The 24,406-nt window shown below is 30.1% G+C and overlaps 1 long non-coding RNA gene across 2 annotated transcripts in view; it reads right to left on the reverse strand.

The window, feature by feature from the left end:
• Nucleotides 1-24,406, reverse strand: part of LOC129960905 (uncharacterized) — a 516,162-nt gene that overhangs the window by 152,376 nt on the left and 339,380 nt on the right. The gene's annotated exons all lie outside the window — the stretch shown is intronic.

The raw sequence follows: 24,406 nt of genomic DNA on the forward strand, positions 1-24,406 counted from the left end.
TTATAGCCATTACATCTATAGATGAAAACATTATTGAATTCAAGTCATGTTATTTATTTAAATTTCTAGGAGTGATACTTTCTGCGTATATGAGTTGCTGTGTTTACATACAAACGGACAGGCAGATTTCTTTTTGATGTACAGTTTCAAAAGTTCGTTAGAGATCACCAGTTTGGTAGTTATGACCACAAACCATATTTCATTCGTCTAGATCAATTCGTTTGTGAGTTATCGTGCTCACAATCAGACCTCCCTCCTTCCCTTTGCCTCGGTAAAGTCTTAAATGCGGATACCCATAAAAACCACGAGGTCAGATGTTTTTATGATTACAATATCCAGCTTCATATACAAGAAGGTTAAACATTTTATGTTAGACCCTGCTATATTCGAGGTTAGACCGCCGGTTTTAAAATGAAACTATAAATTTTCTCTTGATTCCGTTTTTGTTGCTTTTTGTTAATAAAGAATTCGATAAACTGTAGAAGCAGGTAATAAGCCGTCATAATGATTTGTCTAAAAGCTTACTAATTGGTTATCATAACTAAAATTCCATTCCTTAAAACACAGAAACAATACTAATTTCTTCTTCTACGCTCATCATTTTTAAACGTATAAGATATGCGTTACTCTTAACTGGAGAACTTTTAATTATTCTTAATTGGAGAACCGTATAAATCTGGTTTCTTCCCCAAAAATGACAATTTATATCATTTCTGCCATCTTCGTTTGGTTTAGCCATTGTCAGTTTTGATTCTCTTTGACTAAATTCGTGTTCTTTGATTTAAACCTTTCATTTAAAAATTAGTGTTTTTAGTTTTGAACCAATGGATGAAAGTGAGATACCTAAAATCTACATACTAGAAGAATATTTTTATTATCTATATTTCGCTTTTCATACGTAGGTCAACTAGTATGGCGCAGATTGAAATGGTAAAAATTTGAAAGGGCAACATTATTGTGATTCTGAACAAAAATAACAACTAATAATACTTCATAAACAAAAAGGCTTCAGTATTCATTGGACACTCTTCGGAACGCTAGAATTTTTCATTGAATGTTTTTATTATCTTTGAACCAGGTTTAAGATTTGAATATAGTTGTTAAAATGTTATAATTCCGTACGCTTTTTTTTATTGATTTTCGGCACCGGAATTATCATTCTGTTCTTATAATATATTCCAGCCTTCGTATGTGAAATAAAAAATATAAATAATACCATGGAATTAGTGTAGCAATTCTATGCATGTCGTGAAAAGGTGTTTCTCTAGTATTTGTATTCATTTTATAATTATCTTTAAAATAAGAAACACTGTAAATCTTTATAATTCACAAACCATTTTAGTCATTATCAGGCAAGAACAATGCACCAACTATTTCTGTTAGATAGTCTATTATCGAAAACTGGATAATGGCTGAAGAAATAACACGTTGTCTTACAACTCCTTTAAACTAGACAAAAAGCAGATAATTACTAGCGTCTGGGTTATCTATTCTGATAGTACCCATCCTTTCTTCCCTGCTCAATCTAAACAAAATTAGGATAAATTGAGATAACGTCTTTGTTGTTATAATCAGCAATATAAACTACAAAATCGCATCTGTTGTTTACTTCTCAATTAGAAATTTCCATTGTTAAATTTGAATTGTAAGAAAATAATAGATAATAATTAACATTTGTCATCCAATAAGATTATATTCTGTCGGCAGGACATAAGCGGTATTGTCATGTCTTAACATATGCAAGTTTTATCAGAGTGATGTACGTCTTTGGCATCTTTCATTAATTAAATTATTTTCAATTACTTCACTTGAGGTAAATCACCTTTAATCTGTCTCCAGGTGTGGGAAAGCCTTGCCTTAATCCAAAAAGCTTGAGGAGTTACCTTGATTTTAATGAAGAAACTGCGGGACTAATTTTTGAATGAGACAACAGGAAGAAAACTTTGTTGAAGGGTAATGTGACATGTTGGGATATTTTACACCAATATATTTGGGACTTGGATTGGTAATAAATTAAAGGATTAAACCGTTTAACCTACGAGATGCAGGCAACCATGATACTTCTCCTTCAGATTTCCGCCATCGTATCTGCATATATATCACAGTTGTGAATTCGAATCCCTCAGAGGAAAAGCAACGCCCGCTCTGAATAATTCATGCGCATTATTTTGAAAGAATTTGCGATTAATGTGTTTAATCCTCGGAGATCGAGAGCTTTAATCTCAAGCATATAGGAACAGATTAACCGCCTCTGATATAGATAGTTTTCTATCATCGGCTCCGATGAAATCTAAGCACTTGTGACGCAAAATTAAATTTTACATATTTATAGGAAAATGGATACATTTAAATTCAAATGGCTTTAGACGAGATGGCGCGACCCTTTTTCTAGAATGTCGGAGGCTTATCGACTGGTGCGACGCTTTTTATCGAAGAATTCAACGATAAATTTTGAATGAAAGACAAAATATGGTAAATACATCGAGGGAGTAGAAGGCAGAGAGCAAGAAAATCTCTCTCTTTATAGGTTCTTTCCCTTCTGAGATGACAGATGATATTACTGAGCGCATAAATTTATCTAAGCTTTGGGTATTGTGTTCCTTCTGCAGAGAAGTCTCGGCGGAGGTCGGGGGATGGGAACTTGATAAATAGGGCTTTCCCTTTTGTATTCTGGCCAGGTTTCTATCCATTTATTACATTTAGCCCATTGATCGTTAAATCAGTTGAAAGATGTGATTCCCTCTTTGTTTCTCTCTTATTGACATTGGATTGGAAAGGCACTCATTCAAATATATGCCCCTGAAACCTGACACCTCAAGGGGAAGATCCACACCAATTTTTAATAAATTCTACCAGCCTAGAATCCCAAGAAGCTCGGGTCTTCTTGATTTACTAAGCTTTTTAACTAATGTTAATTTTTTTTATGTTAAAAGATTCAAGCCATTGAATAGCTACCAACCAAAATAGTTTAAATAAGTACTTAGTTAATATTTTCCAACGGAACAGGGATTAATATGGAGAGTTAGTCTAAAATCATTAGCCAGATTTTTTTGGAGTAGTTCAGATATTCAGAAACAAGTCATTTTTTTTTTCAATCAACCATGGATTCTCAAACACAAAAAGCGATAATGACAAGGGGTTCTTTGCCAGTGAATATAAGTGAAAGTAAAAATTGCACCAGATGAAGTGTATAAAATAGGTTTAATGGAACACAAACTTACAATGGCACATGTTTATTGAATAATACCATTATAAGCCGTACGGAGCATTATAGACACTGTGATAGACACTGAGTATTTTAGACACGTAATAAAAGCAATAAATAACTGGACTGCTTAAAGTAAGGGTTCAAACGACTTACCATTCAAATTTATATTTGCTTTATTATTCATACAAATGTGTTTTGTTTCTGTAAATTTACATTGCATTAAATCTGCGTTGCCCTTTTTATCTGGTATATCCTTTCTTTTATTTAGTTCGCTGGAAAAGAGCCCCCATGTAGTAATTTCTTTTAAATGTAAAGCTAACTTTTTTATGCCTGTCCTACTCTTAAAGTTTGTTCCCCTATTTCAGAGTCTTCTATTTGAGATAAATACATGCCACGCTTCAAGTTCATCATTTCATTTTGTTAGTTAAATTTTCTCTATCCCAAGGTGTAACTCTTATCATTTGAATTGAGACAGGAATGCATCAAAGGAACATTTCGAAACATCAGATCATTCTACTATGAAAAGTTTATTGCTCTTTGAAAAAGCAGGAATAGTATTAAAGGACAATGAGCCATGCTATCCATAATAATCCTTTAAATATATAATATCCAAAATATGATCTTAAGAATTTTAAAAAGGAAAAGATTTCAGGGAATAAAAATTTGATTGTGCACAGTGTCGCACCAATAATAACTGAAACCAGAGGCATATTGTTTTGATCAGATCATATTTTGTTATACGCATTTTAAATAAACGCTTAAATAATGCTCTCTAAAACTCACATCAGAATATCACTACCCTTTGAAAAAAAATGAATATCACGAAAATAAAACACCTATATATAGAAAAGTTGATAATTACAAAATTTATTTATAATACTAAATCTCAGCTAAATACAAAATACTAAAATTCAGTACAAAATTTCAGTATAATTTCAGTACGAAAATTCCTTCAATATTTGACTACCAAAATAATTTTAATATTTAGCCATTTTCCTAATTTGACGCAAAACCAACGAAAACAAATTCATAACTTATATATTAGTTAAGAGTTTGATTTAAAACCATGTGGGTTTAAAATTAAAATGTCACTGGGAATCTAAGAATTTACCCTTCAAGTGCACACTGATCATGCACATATTTCTGCATAGAATTTGCCCCTCAAGTGTGTACTGATCATGCATGTGTTTCTACATAGACCCTTTCATCTCCCCTCTTACCATGTATGCACAGAAACTGATGCTTTTTTCTTTTACTACGTTAGTATAATTGTTTTCTGCTGTTTGCTTAGTTTTATTTTTATTTTTAATGTTCATCAGCGTTAATTTTACTCAGTATAGTTCATTTAATTATCATTTCTTGATATGCAAGACATATCGAAAGGTGGTGGACACAATTAGACGATTTGTGGCCAGCGCTTAGGGTTACACTAGAAACGTCTGAAAATAATATGCTACCACCATATGCATGCGTTATAAAATATTATTTATAGATATGACTTAAAAAGAAACAAAAAGGAGATTTGTTGATAATTAATAGATGTCCGACGTTTTATAGTTTACTAACGAAAGAAAGTATAAATACAAGCCTGAGTTACAAATTTTTTCTGCCAGTGATTTAAATCTTGATTTACGTTAGTTTAATAGATAATGATTTAGACGGAACTCAAATTTAAAAAGAAAAAAGTAAGTATAATTGTTTGTAATAATATTTATATCTTTAATTAAACTAGAGAATGAAATTTTGGGTAAATATTTACATATTTTTTGGCTTACATTTTATATGATTTTGAACATCTGAATTTGCATTTTATTTTACTTTTTCATTTTCAGGTTCCAGAAGGAAAAGTGTGAAAGAAAATCTGACAACGGGAAAAAATATATATATATAAAAGTAAAAATGAACGAAGTGTGAAATTTGCATTAATTTACTCATCAGAGGTTGAAATTAACATGAACTAACTGCAAAAGGCATTATAGCATTTTCGGTAGAATCATTCTATGATAGAAAATATGCATTATGCTTGGTAAAATACTTGAATAAGAATTTTTAAATTTTAGATTCAGAACTAAATTTATAGTGTATAAGGAACATTTTTAAACACTACATCTATAATGGTGAACCTGTGCTGGAAAGTTCCTGTAATTCTGTGATAAGATAAAGAAGCAATATCCTTCAGCAGAAAATTTTCAAATATTTGCTTTAAAACTTTTCATTGTAAAGATAAAGATAAATTTAATATAAGCAAAAATAAGAACAATTAAGTTTCGATGATGTAGCACAGAAAATCAGAGAACATAATTTAATGTGATTGGGAAGTGCAAATATAAAACATAAATTTATGACAGAAATTATGCTTGAAAACAATTCTGTTTCATGTCTACTCTTCTTTTCTAGTTTATATATGCTTGATTTGACCCATTACTATATTTGATCCAGTTTGAATATGCTTCAAATAAAGAAAGATTTTCTATTAATACTTAAAAATAAAATAATATTTTCTTCTAATAATTCTAGCTTGCATGGAAGAAATCTATTCTACGTAGATTTTATTCAACAATAAGAGTAAATTCTCAAGTATGTCTTGGAATTAAAAAAAATCCAAGTGCATCAAATGTAAAGAAAGTAAATATTTTATTCTGAGAATTAAACGAGAATGTAAAAAATTAAAGGATTTATTCTCTAGAATTGCGCAATAATCAATCAAGTCCAAAGAAAAAAAAAGGAAAAGAAAAATCATCCTTCATATCCACAAACGTTCAGTACTATAAAGAGAAGGGTTTTAAAAAATGCGAAAATAATAATGTCAGGAATCCAAAAGTGGATTCAACGACGAAGGGGACAAAACGCACTGAAGCGAGAAGCCTTCTTCCAAAAACGGTTTATTAGAATTTAATTTAAGCGTGTTTTTAATAATGATGCAGTTTAACCTCCAGGAAGTTTTCTCCTTTATTTCCTTTCTTTCTCTCCTTTTTTTCCTGTCAGGGTACATTATTCATCTGCTCGGGTAATGAGAGAGCGGCCCATCCAACCCTCTGTACCCCTCCTGTGATGGTGCCACCCAACAATGGCGAACGCAAACACAGGTTCCGGATTGGTGCCTATGAAATGAACAAAAATATGCAAATACCAACGATATGTTGACCCATCTTAGCCTCACTCGACATGATTCGAAAGCAATTGGGCAAAGGGGGGATATGGATATTAAAGGCGCCACTAGTGCTTTTCCGCAGTACACAGAACATCCCCCGCGGGCCGTTCATTTCTCCTTTAATATCTGGCAGCAGACCGCCCCTGCTGAACGCTTCTTTTTTCCTGCTTAATATTGAAAAGCGGCATGAAATATACATGGCTGCGAGGCACTTGGTTCCGCTCTACCGGTCCATTGTTGACACGCGGATCAGCAATCATATGCACAGAGGATATTGAAAAAGTAGCACTGAATATCGCCCGTTACCTTGGTGAGGGAGTGCGCTTTTACCCTGGGCTTCGTCTTAAGCAGGCAGATACACATTTTGGGAGAAGAATCATTTACGATAGATGGCGGGAGGGATGGGGTTATGTCTGCCCCGGTCCACCAAAAGAGACCAATAAAAAGCAAATTAAAAAAAATAAAAATTGTGTATGGGGGGGGACGCGCATAGAAATTTTTACCTGAAAGTATAGCGGTGAAAAGAGATAAGAAAATGTGGAAGAAGAGAGGGCTTTTACGCGATTTGGGAAGAGTTTTTCTCCTCTTTATTATTTTTTTCCAGTACCTCTCTCTCCTTTTCTTTCTCTCCGTTTCCTGTCTCTCCCCTTTTTGTAGGAGTTCCCAAGAATTGCGGGGGAGGTTATTTGGAATTCTGCTACTCAGAATTCCGTCGTGTGGAGTGTATCTATGACTATTTGCCCCGCAGGCAGCCTGAGCCGGGGAGAGAAATAAAAAGCAATCAAAAGCCTTTCCACCTATCTCGGCTCCCTTTTTCGAAGATCTTGGGCTATGTAAATTAAAAGGGGAGTTTAGATATGCGTAACATTGCTGGCAAATTACTTAACGTTGTAGGAGTCCCTCTTTTCTTCCGACGGCTTTTCTCAGACAGAAAGATGACTTTTGTTTTGACAGAAACACGTCAAGCGGGCAATTAAACAACTCGGAAGTTTCGTTCCAATTTAGAGTGACTCCGGAGTGTGATAAGAAAGGACAATTAAAAATGATAAGCGACACGACGGCACGGTTTTTGGTTTTTATTTTCCTCCGGAGAACAGAAAACTTTTCGTGTAAGATTTATGAGATTTCGGGAAATGAGAAATTTCGCCTGGAAAGCTCTTTTGATTGAATTTTGAGAGCGAAATGTAATTATATATTCGTAATACCCTTTCGTAAAAGCTGGATTGTTACTGGATGATTGTTGAGAAAAGCAATCAAAATCGGAAGTCAAATGAGCTTATGACTTCAGATAAAAGTGAAAAGAATTCATGATTTTGACAGAAAATGAATGCAATAGAAACAAAAAAAAAGTTCGTTTGCCAAGCAAACAAGTGCTTTATATTAAAGACATTTCAGCTTACAGGTGCAATACTTTTTCAGTTATATTACAATTGTATTTGTATTGACCAAACCAATAACACAAAATCAACTAAAAACTCTTAGATATAAAAGATCATTTTGTTCTTTTGTAATTAATTAGATCAACCAAGGGCCCATAGTATCTCAAAAGGTGCAACATGTATTTTTGAAGAATTCGAATTCGTATTCTAGAATTTCATATGATGCTGGAAATTGGAGAGAAAAATTAAAGCGATTGCTTTCAACTATGTAATATTTTGCGATTGCTTTCAACTATGTAATATTTTGAATTTGATTTATGTTTATTGGTCTTCATAACAACTCACAAAATGAAGTAATAGTAATAATTTATTTTGGACTTTCGGCAGAACTGTTTTATGTATTTTCAGATCTTAATTTCCCTCTGTTTAGGTAACGAATTCCAACATCCTTTCTCTGATGTTGTATGGATATTTGAAAAGGGAATTGCCTGCCGTCCCCGTTATCTGACCATAACTAATAATTACGAAGTTTGTCTCAAAATTCCCCTTGTGTGGTTTAAATACAAGACGTTAAAATAATTCTTCTAAATTTACCTAACAAATTCTGAAGAAAAATAAAAATTGCACTCGGGAAGAATTTTAATTATAAGCGAATAATCAAATAAATGTCAAATAAGAGATTGATAAACTGATGCTAAAATTTTTGAGGCAATCATTCGTGTTTCAAAATATTCTGGAAAAGTGTTCTTAACTCTAGCTTCGTGAATTCTTTTTTAAAATATTTGTTATGATACAATTAAAAAGATAAGAAAATAAAATTGCAAGAACCAGCTAATGAATGATAAGACGTTGCAATGCAAAAATCTAGGTCAATCAGATACAATTGACTTCTGAAAGATTCTTAAAGTTATTGCGCAATAGAAAATATAGGCACCGAAACAGGGTCTACTTCCTTCGTTTTTATATATATCAGATATTAAAAATGACAATTTAAATTCTAGAAAATAAGTAGTCTTTCATAGTACCGGTATATAGTACTGGCAAAATAAAATTTATTAATTTAGCAAAGACAAGATATTGATTTTTAAAGTCCGTTTAGAGACTTTTACTACGTTTAATAATTGGTTGATATATTGGATTATTCTAAATCTAAGGACATTAATAAAATTACAGAGAAACGACAACAACCAATAGTTGATATTATATGCTGATAATCTTAAATTCAATGCATGTAATACAGCATTATAAAATCAATGCAAATGGCTGATATTTCTGGTAGTTATTTTTTAATTTATTACCTGTTCAAATTTTAGAAAGATCAGATTCAATCACATATCTTAAATTTACAATCTCGCTTGCGATGCTAACATACTTTCTAAAGCCCAAAGTTTAAGGTCAAGTGGTAATAATGGTCTGATTTATGCGTTGTAAGCCTCCCTGTCCTTTAAATTCTGAAGATGGACAGAAATTTATTTGCAATTTAAATTTCTTTAGTCGCATGCAATAATTTTTCTTTAAAGATATATTTTTCCATAATTTTATTATCTTGAATTGGAATAAAAATTAATAAGAAGATATAATGCGCAAGATGTTTAAATCATCATTCACTTTGCGTTACGCAATAAGCTGACGCCAGCATTTTAATTCGGGATTTTAGGTGATCACATGTGCTTCATATCTGATACCCGATGTCTTACATTCAATATAATTCGGTTTTCTAGGTAGTCGCAACTCACACAAAGATCTTAGAATTATATAGTTCAATCTGCTAAAAGCATTTTTCTGTCACAATTGCTCTCTAAGTTCGACACTTCGTAAATTACAAAAAGCCGAGGAAATTTTTCACACTTAATTAAGACATTAGCTGAGTGATTATTTTCTATGTTTAATAAAAAGAAAGATTTGCTAACTTAGAAAAGATAGGCAAATAAAAGCTGATTTTTTTAAGTAAAGGCCCTTAAAAATATCAGAAATATGAATGATAAAATATTCAACCAAAATTTTCATTAAGGAAATCATCTCCATTCATATCATAAAGAAAACTATGAGTGTTCTTTCTGATATGAGCATACTTTTGTGAATTTTTCGCACGAAGCATTTAAAAAAATAATTTAAATGTAAATAATTATATTCACAGAGTGTCTTTGATACTTACTTGATTAGCTTCATTTATGAATTTATTTTTCGGACAATTGATTTCATCTTACACTAATGATTATGGTATCAAATGAAATAAAAAAATGGGCATTTTGCTCCCTATCAAAGCAGGCATATTTCGATAGGGGAATGCCCTCTTCGTCATCTGAACATTTCTAATCTTCAAAAAAGAGCGTCTATTTAGCTAATAATCCTGCAGTAACACAGCAAATGAGTAATAACTCTGACAATAATTATCTTAATTGATTTTTTTTTTTTTTATGTTGAATCTCCACTCTTTTATTCCAACACTTAGTAAGTAATTATAAGTAAATATATACTATCTTAATATATTATGCGCGCTTCTTTAAATTTAATTTCAAATTCATTTTAAAATTTTAGGACATTAAAAAAACGGAACTTTGGGGGAAAAGTTTAAACTTTAATTCGTGCAGTTTTTTCTTTCACCTACTTTCAGTAAGATTCGAAACAAAATGTCACAAGAAAATATCAATATTATAAAGTTATCAGACTGATGTAACAACAATGCCAATTAAGTTTCAGAAACAAAATATGAGGAAGAACAAGCATATGTTTTGAAAAATATAAATTTCGACAGCTGCTCAATTTGATGTTTCAATATTTTAATGCGTGCTCTCCAAGTAAATGATGCCGAAACAAATAAATTTACATAAAGTATTAGTTTTTAAATTAGACACTTAAGCAGAGTATTTTCCCCATAAAAATTAAAGTATTTAATAAAACACTCTAATAAAATCAGTGGCGCCACGGTAGCTTAGTGATAAACTACCATCTTCTGGGTCGGAAGGTCTCAAGCGCGAAACTCGATTCTGCCAACGATACATCGTGAAGAAGAGCGCAGTGCTAGTCGAATTCGCACGTCCAGCAAAAGGACTGCTTCTCAACGCCACGACGAGGATATTTGGGAACGTGATGACAACTTTTAATTGTCCCACCTATCTGTATGGATTCAAAATTGTCTGCCCCAATTTGCCCAAATGCATTCAAACGGGGCATTAATATAACAATATAGAACTTATTAAAACTTTTTTCCCCAAACATTAAGTGTATTTTAAAACACCAGTAATCGAATTTTTCACTTATTTTGAGGATTATAGTAGATATTAAATAAGAGTGCATTTTTTATATAAATTTAAGGATTTTTTTAATTACTTTTTTTATTACACGTGACTGTTTCCTCTTTGTGGTAAACTGGTGCGTTTTGTGAAGAAATCTTAGGCAAAAAGGAGATCTTGTCATTAAACTTGCATTAATATACTTTAAATATAAAAGAAATTGTTTGCGATATGATCTCCATATCTTAGAGTTCATAGTTTTAAGGCATACGTTAAATGAAAACTCCATTTTATTGGTGAATAAATCATATGGACTAAAAATAATACCTTCGGCCAATTTTTCAATCTCACAATTTATGCATATACAATTTGTAAGCGTAATTTTTAGAGATTTTTAAAGCTTCACGGTCTGCGATATATTATTAAAGCTTTTATTGCAATTCATTTTGTGCAATAATAAAAAGTTTAATTATTTCGTTTCCTCATACAGTACGTTTTTTAAATTCCATTTTATCTCTTATTGTTAAAAACAATTACCCCCTTTTTTTACTTCTAATGTCATAGCATAGATAAATAGCACAAAAGTGTTCGAAATTAAAATAGTAAGAATAATTAAAGTCATAATATAATGGGAAAATGTATTAAGTAAATGTAATAAGTTTTTAAACTTATGAAATGCTTAGAGAATACTCGAACGACATACAATTCATCTAAACTAAGCTAATTTAGTATGCAAATAATTTTAAACTAAAAATGAATCCGTTTCATTGTAAAATATCATATTTATATGACATTTTTACATGAATGTGAGGGTCCTTTGAAATGCTATACATTAAAAGAAAGTCATTAGCATCTTTTTTTTTTAATTATGTACAAGGGTTGGAAATTTATTATAGCTAATAATATCACAACCGAACACAACATTAATACTAGCTTCAAACGTTTGTAATTTTTCGTTGTTGTCAAGAGGGTTTCGTTTCAGAATTTCATGTTTATCAAGTCATTTATCAATTTCATTTTTATCATGCTATCAATTTCATTTTTAATTCAATCAATCATTATTCAATCGATTAATTTTCAATTTCAATTTCATCAATTATTAATTTTATTTTCCATTCAATCAATTTCATTTGTCAATTTCAATTTTATTCAATCAATTTATTTATCAATTTAATTTTTATTCATGTTTATCAATTTCATTTCTATCATCAATCAATTTCATTTAAATCAATCAATCAATTATCAATTTCAGTCAACCAATCAGTTATCAAATTCATTTTTATTCATGTTTATCAATGATTTTACTCCACCAAGGGGTGATATATAGTGAATAAGAAAAACACTTTTCCGAAGTTCTCTGTTAGTGTGCGTTTTCCTTTTTGTTATTCTTTTACAATGATGGTTTGTTTTCGAATATATTATTTTGTTATAATTTGAAATATGCAATGTTTCGATGCATTCGTTGGTAAAAATTATCATCTCTTCCAGCAGTCATCTCATGCATGTTTTTGTGAAATCCAAACCTGCTGGAACTTGAGCATAAGCATGGAGTGTTCCTGCATCTGAAAACAGTCAGTGGTAGAATACTTGAAGCTGTGCTCGTTAGCACATTATGCGGATGGGACGATTTAAGAGTCTCTGAAACAATTCAGAAGGCGTCCGTGCTTGGCTTCTTTGCTCTCTCTAGGGTTGAGAGTAGGTGGATTTAATTCTCTATGAACATAATTTCAGTCTAAAAAATAACTACTTCATGTCATTTGCTACTGAGCTGTTCTAGTTAACAAGACGGCAATAAAGTTCTGCTTCTAAAAAACCTCGAATTGTTAATCTAGGAAAAAGTGGATTTAAAAGTGTATAAAAAGAATAAACGATAATTTTTAAATTAAAAATAGTGGCAAAGATTTGTTTTTAATATGGGAGTTCCAATAATTAATTGATAAACATTAGTTAATCTTAATAAATTAAGTCGTAAAAATTTACATGTTAAGAATTTTAAAATTAATTATTTAAATTTACTTATTTGAGAAATGATAATAATTTTAAAAATAAAAATTTCAATAAATAAATAATAATTTTAATAAGCAAACATTATGTGGCATTTTTAATACAAGTAGTACAATAGAGTTTTTAAATAAATAGTGTAATTTGCTTTTTTTTATTTTCTTGTATACGAAGTAAAAAGAAAGTATTGTAAGCGTCAAAAAATTCGAATTCTAGATTTTGACAGTCCTTGTTTCAGAACGCCATGAGACCGAAAAACACATTTTCGTTATTAAGTCTGGCTGTTTGTGATCACGATATTCAAAGCTAGAAGGCTAAAATTTGGTATACGAAATTACCAAATTTGTAGATTTATTATACATATTTATTGACTTCTATTAAATTTGGAATGAAATCCATTCACAGGAAAACTGTCTGTCTGTTCGAGTACAAGTGAATTTGATGATTACAAAAAGCAAAGAGATAAAATTTGGCGCACGGATTTAACATCTAAAATGTAGATACTGATCAAATTTTGAACCAAATTACTCAAATAGTTGACCGTCTGTCGATCGCATGCATGTAATCGCAATAACTCATAAATGCAATGTTTTAAAGCAATGAAATTCGGTATAATATCTTGTTACTACAAATACAAGCAATGAAATTCGGTATAATATCTTGTTACTACAAATACAATTTCGTGTTAAATTTTGATGTCAAACAGCCGGCAAAAAAAGAGTCCAAAATATATATTTTCAAGATAGATTCAGTAAAAATGCTAGATTTGCAATAAATATCTATATTTCGTAACTATCATTCACCAGTACCATACCATGCAGAGTAAATTCGACCTTACTTAAGGTGCTCAATTTTATGCAGATGAAGGAGAGATAAAATCTTTATCGAAGAGCACGAGAAAGCGTTTCGGGGGGGGGGGGTCCACTACAGCTAATTTATTTATCTTGCGTTTAATATTTTTTTAAACATTTTAATTGCTTTTTTGAGTGAATAAATTATACAGCATTCATCTAGCATTCAAGTTCAAAGTTATTTATATACGATTACTAAGGTCACACTGTACGAATGTATTTAATTAAAATAAAAAAATCAGAAATGAAAACAATTTTTAGTTTAGGCTTCAAAATAAATCAAATAAATTAGAATATAGATTTCTATAATGTTTAAAATTATTCATATTTTTTTAACTAGTTTCAACTGTGAAATTCCATTGTACAAAATTTATCCCGTTTTTAATCAAATTTTTAAAAGCCATTGACTGTGTCATAAAAACAAAGAGCTTCCTTCAGTTCATTATCGCCAAAAAATCCTCCTAACCATTACCTGATGACCTGAAGTGTCATTGTTCTGAACTTATTTTTGGACAAAACATTTAATTTAACAATGAAATAGGATTTCTCACCATCATGGATTGGAAATGAAACCTGCAACTTTGCTGCCGAATTTAATTTCATAACTCATAAGAATAAAATAAACTATTACTTATAAAGAAAATAACAAAAGGAACAGATGTAAAATTATCCCACGCAGAACTCTATCGAGGTAATAAATGAAGAAGAAACATAAATATCGCTATGACGCGGCCAACCGGTTGTATTGTTACCTCTCATGCGTAACAACACGCTTTCAAAAACTCATTATATTCTAACTAATTTTCTTTCACGAAAAAAGCAGTTGGCACTTTTTTACAAATAATTATTGTGCATTTCTAATTATACAATTGAATTATATATAGATACACTTTTGTGTAGGAAGTAGCTCTCAAAAAAGGGTGCATGCTTCAAAGATTTTAAATTCGGATACTAATGTCACAATGAAGAATTGGTTATTACTTTTGTTTTTGCACGATTCTTAATAATAAATTGAATTCGTCGCAACAAAGAAAAACATGTTTCCCTCCTTTTTTTTTTTAAATATGATTCTAAATTTTTTAGAAGATCCTGGTCTGGAAACGGATGCTATAGACATTGAAAAAGAAGGTCGCCGGTTGAAATGCACGGTTGTCATTTACGCATAGGTGACCTTTTCCTGACTAAAAGATTTTACCGCATTTTCCTGCAGCATAAATTTAAAAAACAAAAAACGATGCAATACTTGAAAGCGTTAAAATCAAGATAGTGACTGTAATTCTGTAATTTTTATTTTAAAAACTTTGAAATTTCGCACAGATAACATATATCAAAATGTGCAAAATTTCTGACAAGTAATGAAATTGATCTTTTTGAAAGAAATTCCATCTATTAAATGAAAAGTTATTCCATTTATTTTATTAAAAAAATTCCAACAAAATAATTGAAACAATGACCAAACTCGGTAACAGAAATAAGCATGCTGCTGAATTTAAAAAATAATTATTAAAAAAATAAGAATGTCAAGAAAAGATTATTTAGTTTTCTTTCCCTTTTCATATTTATTTCAAATTCAAGTTCCTTCAACATATAGATTATTAATTTCTATTTTACATATTAAAATTCGAATGAATGAAGTGACTATTACTAGTCCATCATAGGGAAAGAAAAATTGAAACATGGAATTAAAATAATAATAAATTTCAGCAAATGACGATAAATGTAATTTTAATGAAAATTATCAATTCTTGTTTTACAAGTTGAGAAGCTGCTTCTGCAAATTATAAGATACGTACTATTTATGAACAAACTCAATTCTCATCAAAAAATTTTATAAATTAAAATAATTTTTTAATCTCACGTTATCAAAAGGGAAATCATAACAATGAATGAAAATTTAGACGAGACAAGCAAATAAAAATTCATCGTTAAAATGATTTTCTTTTTTTAGTATTGAAGTTATTTTTTAATTTAAATAATCATTTCTATAAAAAAACTATTTAGAATTTTGAAGATGAATTTGATACGAAAAAAGCGGAAATTATTTTTGCTTGAGAAAGTAAATATCACATTACTTATCCAATTAGTCAATTATCTAAAAACTGGATTATTACTCTTATGTGGAACGTCAAATATATACTTTTTTAATATATACAATTAATCTTTTAATACATATTAATCAATTGTATTTAAAACACGGAGAAAATTGTAATCAATTGATTGACATTAAATTGCATTATAATATTATATTAGAGAAACGTGTGTGTTTTGGTTCTGTAATCTTCTTTTTTAATACTTCTCTCCGTTAGTGTGATAAGAATTTGAAGTGGAGAGTGTCAGCTCAAGTTTCATCCTCGTTAACAGACCACGTTCATAATTAAGAGATCCTTCCCAAATTAGTCGTCGTATATCTTCAAAATGGGGCACTGATATATCTAAACTAATTTAACCTCAACATTGTTTTACTGTCATTTCAACTGCATGATTTTCCCATTATTTTATGATTTTATCTATGAATATAGGACTTACTCTGGTATAAGTAGTATTAAAATAAAAGGCTAGATTTTGGTTTAAGTGAACTATGTTTAATCATTATCAACAAAATGCAATCACAATTCCTTCAATAGTAATCTTATTTTACCGAAAATTAAACATTTCCGAGTCTATTTTAGCAGGTTTTTCCTTGAAATAAGAGCTGATAAAAACCTGATTTAAGGATGGCATCAATTATGTTCTCCAATAAATGATTCTTATTGTCTATAGTATAAGACATTAAATTTTTTTATATCTTCGTTAGCGAATAAAAAAATTAATGAAATTTAAGATGTTACTGCCATATAAAAGCAATTAATTATCTGCTACTTGTACAAACAAAATCTCTTCCTCTGTTGTATTAAAAAATTAGGAATTTCCTTAAAAGCGTAAAAAAAAAAAAAGCACATCAGATCGCATTCTCAGCGTAATTAAAATTTGTATTTATTTTCAAATCCACATTCTGCTGTGATATCATTGAATAATCTATGCAAAAGGAATACTGAAATTGATGCGTTATACTTACTGTGTGCTAAAAGATTAATAGGGTAACAATTGGTAAACAGTAAAATTCTTATAATAGGAAATATCTAGATAAACTGAGAAACATGCCGAAAATTTACACATACAATTTTTTTTCAAAAAATAAATTTTTAAAATATACTTAAATAAAATATTTGATTACTTTACCATAAATTACATCAAAAAGATTCAGAAAAATCAAGTAACCAAATTAAAAAAGTTATATCACTATGATGCTCAAGGAAATGAAGAAAAGGCAATGCATATGCAATTTCTCACGTAACACAAAGAGATTGATAGAGTTTACATAATATAAAATAAATAAATAAAGGGATGATATGTTCTTAGTACAATGAAGACGCTAGATATACAATCTAGAAGTCTTAATACAATAATACGATTTAATTTTAGGTTAATCATATATACTGTTAATCCTATTTTTATATTGTAAACATATGGCTACTAATATTATAATTATTTCCAATTTATTCGACTGAAAGTAAATGGACGATTGGCTAAAGATAAGCTTGGGAAATTCTTGCCAATTAATTCATCTTTTAGTTATTTTTGTTTTTGAAACTATGTCATTAACATAATTAAGTAATTTCAAACATCTTCACTATTTTTCGGGTTGAGTGTATAACAAACTTTTGCTAAATTCAATATTCATTTAGAATATACAGTTTGATGTAACTGTATTGGTCAAAGCTGGCTTTTCAGTCGAAAAATGACTACTCTCACTGCTTGCTTAATCTTCTTAAAATTAGTCCCTTAACTTTTAAAAAAAAATCATGTAAACTGAAAAAAAAGACTATTGACTATTGCTTTCAGTAATTGCGTTATTCAAAACAATAATTATTGTATTCTCATATTAAGAAGTTTTTCAGTATTCTCAAAGATTTATTCTAGGAATATCATTATATAAACCATATTTGAAAAATATGAACAAGAAATATAATTTCTTATTCTGAGTGAAATTAACTCAGTATGTGGTATAACAGCAATAAAGATATATAAATTGTCTAAAATGTAACAACTTCTTTAATATTTTTAAATTCATAAAAAACGTTATTATTTTTATTATTAAGAATGATTAAGCTAGTCTAGTGTTTTTCATCCTTTTACTAATATAGAAAGTTAATAATGAAATTAAACTGAAAATTCTTAAATAATAATAAAATAGATAATAAATAATATAATGAATTGATAATAGATAATAAATAATGCTTCAGAGATTAAGATTAAATATTCGTTTAAAACTTCTTAAATCTTCCTGTTCAAGCCGAACTATAGAAATATTCAAATTAAACAAAATGATTCAAAGATAAGATATTTTCTTCCAAATCTTTTTTTATAAACAAAATTTGTGCAATGACTATATACTTAATTGAACAAGAAATTGGTTACAAAAAATATATATAAAAATTTAGATTAATTTACATCGTATTTTTTGAGCTATAAAAAGGTTATTTTGAGACGAATTTCACAATTTTGAGAAGTGCTCAAGTGGCAAGAATGACATCTGAGCATGCATCCAGTACTCTAAATATCCAAGCCAATAGAACTTGAAGTAATTTAATCCAGTGTGATAGATTTAGTAAATACCAAGCATACACTTCCGACGAACTTTCAGTAAATCAAGTCTAACCCACAATCTTCCAATCCTGAAACTGAGATGTTAAAAGCTAATCTTTGCAACCACAAAGATATCGCGAGCATATAACAGGAAATTTCCAGTAAAGCCCTTGATGCGTCAAAAGCCACCACAAGTTTTTAACTAAGAACCAGCAATAAAAAGAAATAAGAATGCTAGAATGAATTATTAATTTAACAAGTTCATAATTACACCCTTTAGCTAAAATATTTAAAGGAAGGGAGCTGACACTTCTTTCGCTTCTGTGAGCAGAATGTTTCCCCAAATTGCAATTCAGCCACCACCACCCCGCCACAATTCCTTTCATCAGTCTCTCCATTTCGAAAGTAACAGGCAAGTCCATCGAATCATACGAATAAACCTTGATTAACAAATCAGTACTCTTAACAAATCCAACGCTCCTCATGAAACAATACGAAATGAGAAAGCTCTCATCGACAAAGGTGGATGCTTTAGATCCCCCCCTCAACATAACCACGAAAGAGGTAGGCGCGACAAAATTTCGTATTAAAAGCATTAAAACACCCAATAAAGATGAATCGCAATTAAGTACCCCCCACCCTCGCTGTCATCCAATATCCAGACTGCACAAGAATAACGACCCAAAACCGTCCTTCAAAACAACCAAAAGATCCACACTCGATCATCAGCTCGACCCTATTGCGAATAATGCAGTCACCCAACTCCGACTGCAAACTTCTAATTAAGGTGTATATATCGTGTCCTGAAAATTCTACCAGCATTCACTTCGAGATGGAGAGAGAGAGGGGGAAGAGAGAGAGAGAGAGGGATGTTGGGAGAACAGATCTTCCTCATCCCTCCTAGCCTCCCCGCCGATTAATTTATCTTCAGTTCCCGTGTCAGCAAAAGGCGCAGAGATGTAACAATAATTTGATTGGCAGTCGCAACCCCTAGAGCTTCGCTAATAACCGTAAAGCGGTCGACCCAGCGGGGGCGATGTGTCGGGGGGCAGGAAATAAAAGATTTCGGGGGAGAAAGGACCCCCGATGCGAAAACGGAAGAGTATGACGAGATTACGGGACGCGAGAAAAACGGAGGATGGGTTGCATGAAGTGCTTCTGAGATTTTTCGATAATCCTCACCTCAGTGTCGGCCCGGCTATGTTCATCAATAACATATATCATATCGTAGAGTTGTCTGTGTTCGTTTCATAAAAAGAAAGTAGTCAGTTGCCCATCAGGCGCTTGACTTACTGTATTTTCCCTCGCAGCTAAGTGCGGTGACGCAGCGTAATACGTAGTCGTAAAGTAACATTGCAATATTTTATTGCCTGCTGATTTTTGGTACAGAAAATTAGCATTATTATTCTTATTTAGATTAATCTCTTTATATACAAAAAAGTGTATGAATTATGCATCGAATTGCAAATCTTTTAATTTTTAACTTAGCAATCAGGCCAATTAATTTATGAGATAAGAAACATTTGGATGCAGTTAAGTTATACAGATTTAAATAACAATACATGTAACAAACAAGATGTATTGTTTAATTAGAGGGTTAAATACATTCTCAGGTCGAAAAATCAAAAATATATCTTTTTTTTTTTTTTTTGTACACCTGCCAAACAAGTAGAGTACAGTAGTTTTTAAAATTATTTCCTGACCATTTTGAATTTTCAAAATATGACACTAGCAGAGCTATCTCTAGACGATTGAACCAATTACTTCCAAAAGGGCCTTGCTCCAAACTCGATCTTATTCAAATTAAAATCAAATAGAGATTTAATTTAATCAATTCAATTAGGATTCAAATTTCGATTTAATTTAATTATAATCAATTTAGATTTTCCTTCATATTTTTAAATTCGTTTGTAAACCACAATTCAAATTTCTTTAATGTATAGTTGCTGTATCAGCAGACCGCCTTAGAAGTCGACAGCCTTGACAAAGCTCCCCTGCTATAATAAAGATAAAACTGCAATATCAGCTTAAAAAAGTATTAGGCTATTAATAGGGCTTGGGACTTCCACAAAAGGAAGAAAGGTGTAGCATTAATTTCTCCAGCCAGTGTATATCAAAGGGGTTAACAAGTTTTATAGAGAGGTCTGGGCTATTATTTTCGTTTCCTGTATGTAAACAGCTTTATTAAGCTATTACAGCTTTCGACTCATGCAGGATATTGGGAAATTTTGCTTACTGAGTTTCAGAAGACAGACGACATATGAAGTATAGAAACACAAGAATGTAATTTTTTTTTTTTTTTAAATTGAGAATAACTATGTTCTCTTTCAATTTCCAGAATTACAAGAAAAGAACATTAATTTAAGAGACAGTTATAGCTATAAAAAAATGAATGACAGCTTTAATTTTTATCTTTACAACGTCAGTTTATTTTGTACATTCTTCTTTTACATTTAAATCTGAAAATACGTTTATGAATTCTTCTGAAAATTTTTATCTTTAAGAAAACCCATCATTATGTCGATTCTTCTGGAACAAAACTAATCAGAATACACATATAAGAAACCTTAAGACACACAATCAGTTTTGAATAATTTATCAATTTTTCCTCCAATTTTCATCATAACATATAGTTCAAAAATATTTTTTATCGAATCTTAGTAAATTGATATAAAATTCATAAGGATGTAATTCATTATACAAGAGAGATAACAAATTTTAACACATCGTGATTCTTTAAAGTTATTAGAAGTGTACGTATATTTAATTTATACAACTGCTAACATTTATTATTGTCAAATGAATAATATTTAAAAACTGCACAATTTAATTTTTTGTTTGTTGTATTTGTTTGAATGAATTAATTTGGTTTTTCTCCAATATTACTGCACAAGTTTTCTTCTGTCAATTATTTTTTGATTAAGAAAAGAAATTTCACAAGGAAATTATATTCAGTGAATCCTCATTCCAAGGATTCTGAAGCTCTAATTTCTTAAAATATGTACCGTTATTAAATGTTTAATATTACATTCTTAAATTCATTATGAAAACAAATTTTAGACCTTTTTTATCATATTATTTTTTTATTAAAAATATGCATCTTAAACATTAGAATGTAGAAATGATGTACACATATAAAAAGGGCTAGTAGGGAACAAAGAAAGTTAAATATTTTTAAAGAATTGTCTGCATTTTTTAAAATTCTTTTGTGGATATGTAATGTTTGGAAAATATATCTTACTCTGGCTTTTAGGACATTCTTTATCTTCATTAAATTGTCAACATTTCAGCTGCAACATTTTCCTATGTTCAGAAACATTGAACGAAATCATGTAAAAACAGCATAAAATCCTTCTTACCATACCATGATATCTACCAATTGGATTCTTGTAATTTGACGCAATCATCGGATTGCAACATTTGTGGGGAAAAAAGATTGGAAATAGGCTGACCCTAATTGATTTATGGCCTCAAGATACAACTGCATTTCTAACACAGAAGTCCCTAAATTCCGGTTGATCAAATATTTCGAACCACTAACGAGGTTAAGAAAAAAGACAGCACCCATTCCCCCCCCCCCATTCAAAAAAAAAGTTTGAAGCTGAAAAAAATAATATTATTTGTATTGTAACTTCTACATAAAACCAGCTTTGAAAGAAAAAGTTATTTAAATCATTACTATCACTGTTGATTTGTCAAATTCAACCGTTTTAATTCGTTTCAAATCGTTTCACTGGTCCCTTTAATTTTCTGTTAAGGTAATATAAAAATATAATCTGTAGTTCGAATTTCTATTGCTCAGTAGGAAAGCAACTATAATTTTTTTTTTTATTTTTCATTTTTGAATTCCTTTTTTTTTCTTACTTATGTCCACATTTTGTTTTCTGAGTGATCTTGAGTAAATAACATTTTAAGTCTCTTCATTCACTCGAGAACTTAATTGTTATACAATGCATCCAACGAAATAAAATGAAATAAAAGACAAAAAAATTCTCAGATTTTGCAATTAAAAAAAAATAAAGTTCCATGTATTAATTAAATTATTAAAGAATTTAACACATAAATTAACATTACATAACATTAAATTATTAAAAAATTTTTAAATATAATTAATTTATTTAATAAAATTTCATACTATTTATTTGTTATGTATTATTTATTAAAATTGTTCAATATCTCGAAATTTTCCAAAATTCCTCCAATTGGGGTGGCCCTCGACATGGAAATTTAACCTATAGATTTATAAGAATTCAGAACTTAACCTATAGATTTTTAGCTACAAACCTAATTCTAGTTTTTACTTCCTTAACATATTTATATTATATAGTTTACAATATGAGATTGCACTTTTCAAAATTTTCCCCCCTTAGTTTCTTTTGTTTTTAAATTTACTCTATTCTTATAACTAATTCCTTTTAAATTTAATTCGACCATCGTTTAGCTTTTAGTTAATCATTTGCTTCTCATTCTCCGTTCCGATTATCAAAGCGTAAAGGATTCTTATCTCTTATTTTCACTATAAAAATGGACTGTGATAACAATCAAAACTGCGCATGATCTAACTGTTATCTAACTAGCATACGATTTTTACACCAAATTTCTAGATTTCTATCAAATTTTGAGCAAATTCCGTTCTGTGGAAGTCTGTCTGCCCGGTTCTTAGAAATTAAGTTAGCATGATAACTACGAAACGAAGAGAGCTACATAGATAAAATTCAGTACTCAGATCTAACAACTGGTATACAGGTCTATAAGATTTTGAGCCAGACCCGACTACGGATTAATCGTCTGTCGGTCTGTACTGTCAGAAACATGTAAACGCAATAACTTAAAAACGCAATGACTTAAATATATCAAATCTTGTATACGATTTTGCGACAAGTGTAGATTATATCAATTTTTTGTTTTAATAGTTGAAAAAAACGTGCTCTAAAACTCAAATTCAACTTTCGGATGCTATTAACCGCATGCCAGGGATTAATCGCCAAAAAACTCGCCAACGATACGATAGGATCATATGATAAATTTTTTTAAAAAATGACAAATTCAAAACAAATATAGTATATTACCCAAGGTTCACAATCATTAAGAAGGGGTGGGAATAACATCTTTATTAGACAGTATGCGAGAAAGCTTTTGTGAGACCTCTCCCGCTGTTTTTTTTTTTTATTGTTGTTGTTGTCTATCCGTTAACCATATCCTTCTAATCATGCTGCATGCTGAAAGGCAACCTGGCTTTCCATCCACATATCACTGAGCTAGATCATAAATGTATTCTTATCTTACATTTTCAAAATTATACAAGATTTTATTAATATTTTTTAAAGTGTTACTTCTGCGATTTTCGTTCAGTTTTCCTCAATGTTGTTTTTTGTTTCTACCTTTCCTTTTTTTTTTTTTTTTTCGATTACACTATTCTTTTCTCAAAATTTGAAATAAAAAGCAGCATTCTGTAAGGCTATCTTTAAATAATAATAATAATAATAAAAGATACTCCTCCCCCTTTTTTTTCATTTCCTTAGATTGGATTTTCTCAAAAGAAAAAGACACAAGATGACGCTTATTTTAATAACTGTCTAAGTCACATATGGCCATATTGAAAAGATAAATACTTCTTAAGTAAATCTTCTCTTAAAAAAGATTCAAATAATCTAAATAAACATTATAAAAGTAATCAAGTAATCACCCTGTTCAAAAAGGTTCTGAAGTTAAATTTCCACAAATTTATCGTTCCAGATTCAAACAGAATATTAAATAAACTAAGTAAGGATTCTTTATAAACAGCCAGTGTCACTTCATGACACATATTTTACTATGGTTCACATTCATAGTTTGCAGTTTGCATTAATTAATGTTTGTGTTTTGTATTTTAAATATAAAACTATGAAAAATTTAGTTTGTTACAGAAATCATATTTAATCATCTGAAGTTTCTAACGATGTCTTAAATTTGAAACA

This window comes from Argiope bruennichi, chromosome X2 (assembly GCF_947563725.1).
Source record: "Argiope bruennichi chromosome X2, qqArgBrue1.1, whole genome shotgun sequence".
Taxonomy (NCBI): domain Eukaryota; kingdom Metazoa; phylum Arthropoda; class Arachnida; order Araneae; family Araneidae; genus Argiope; species Argiope bruennichi.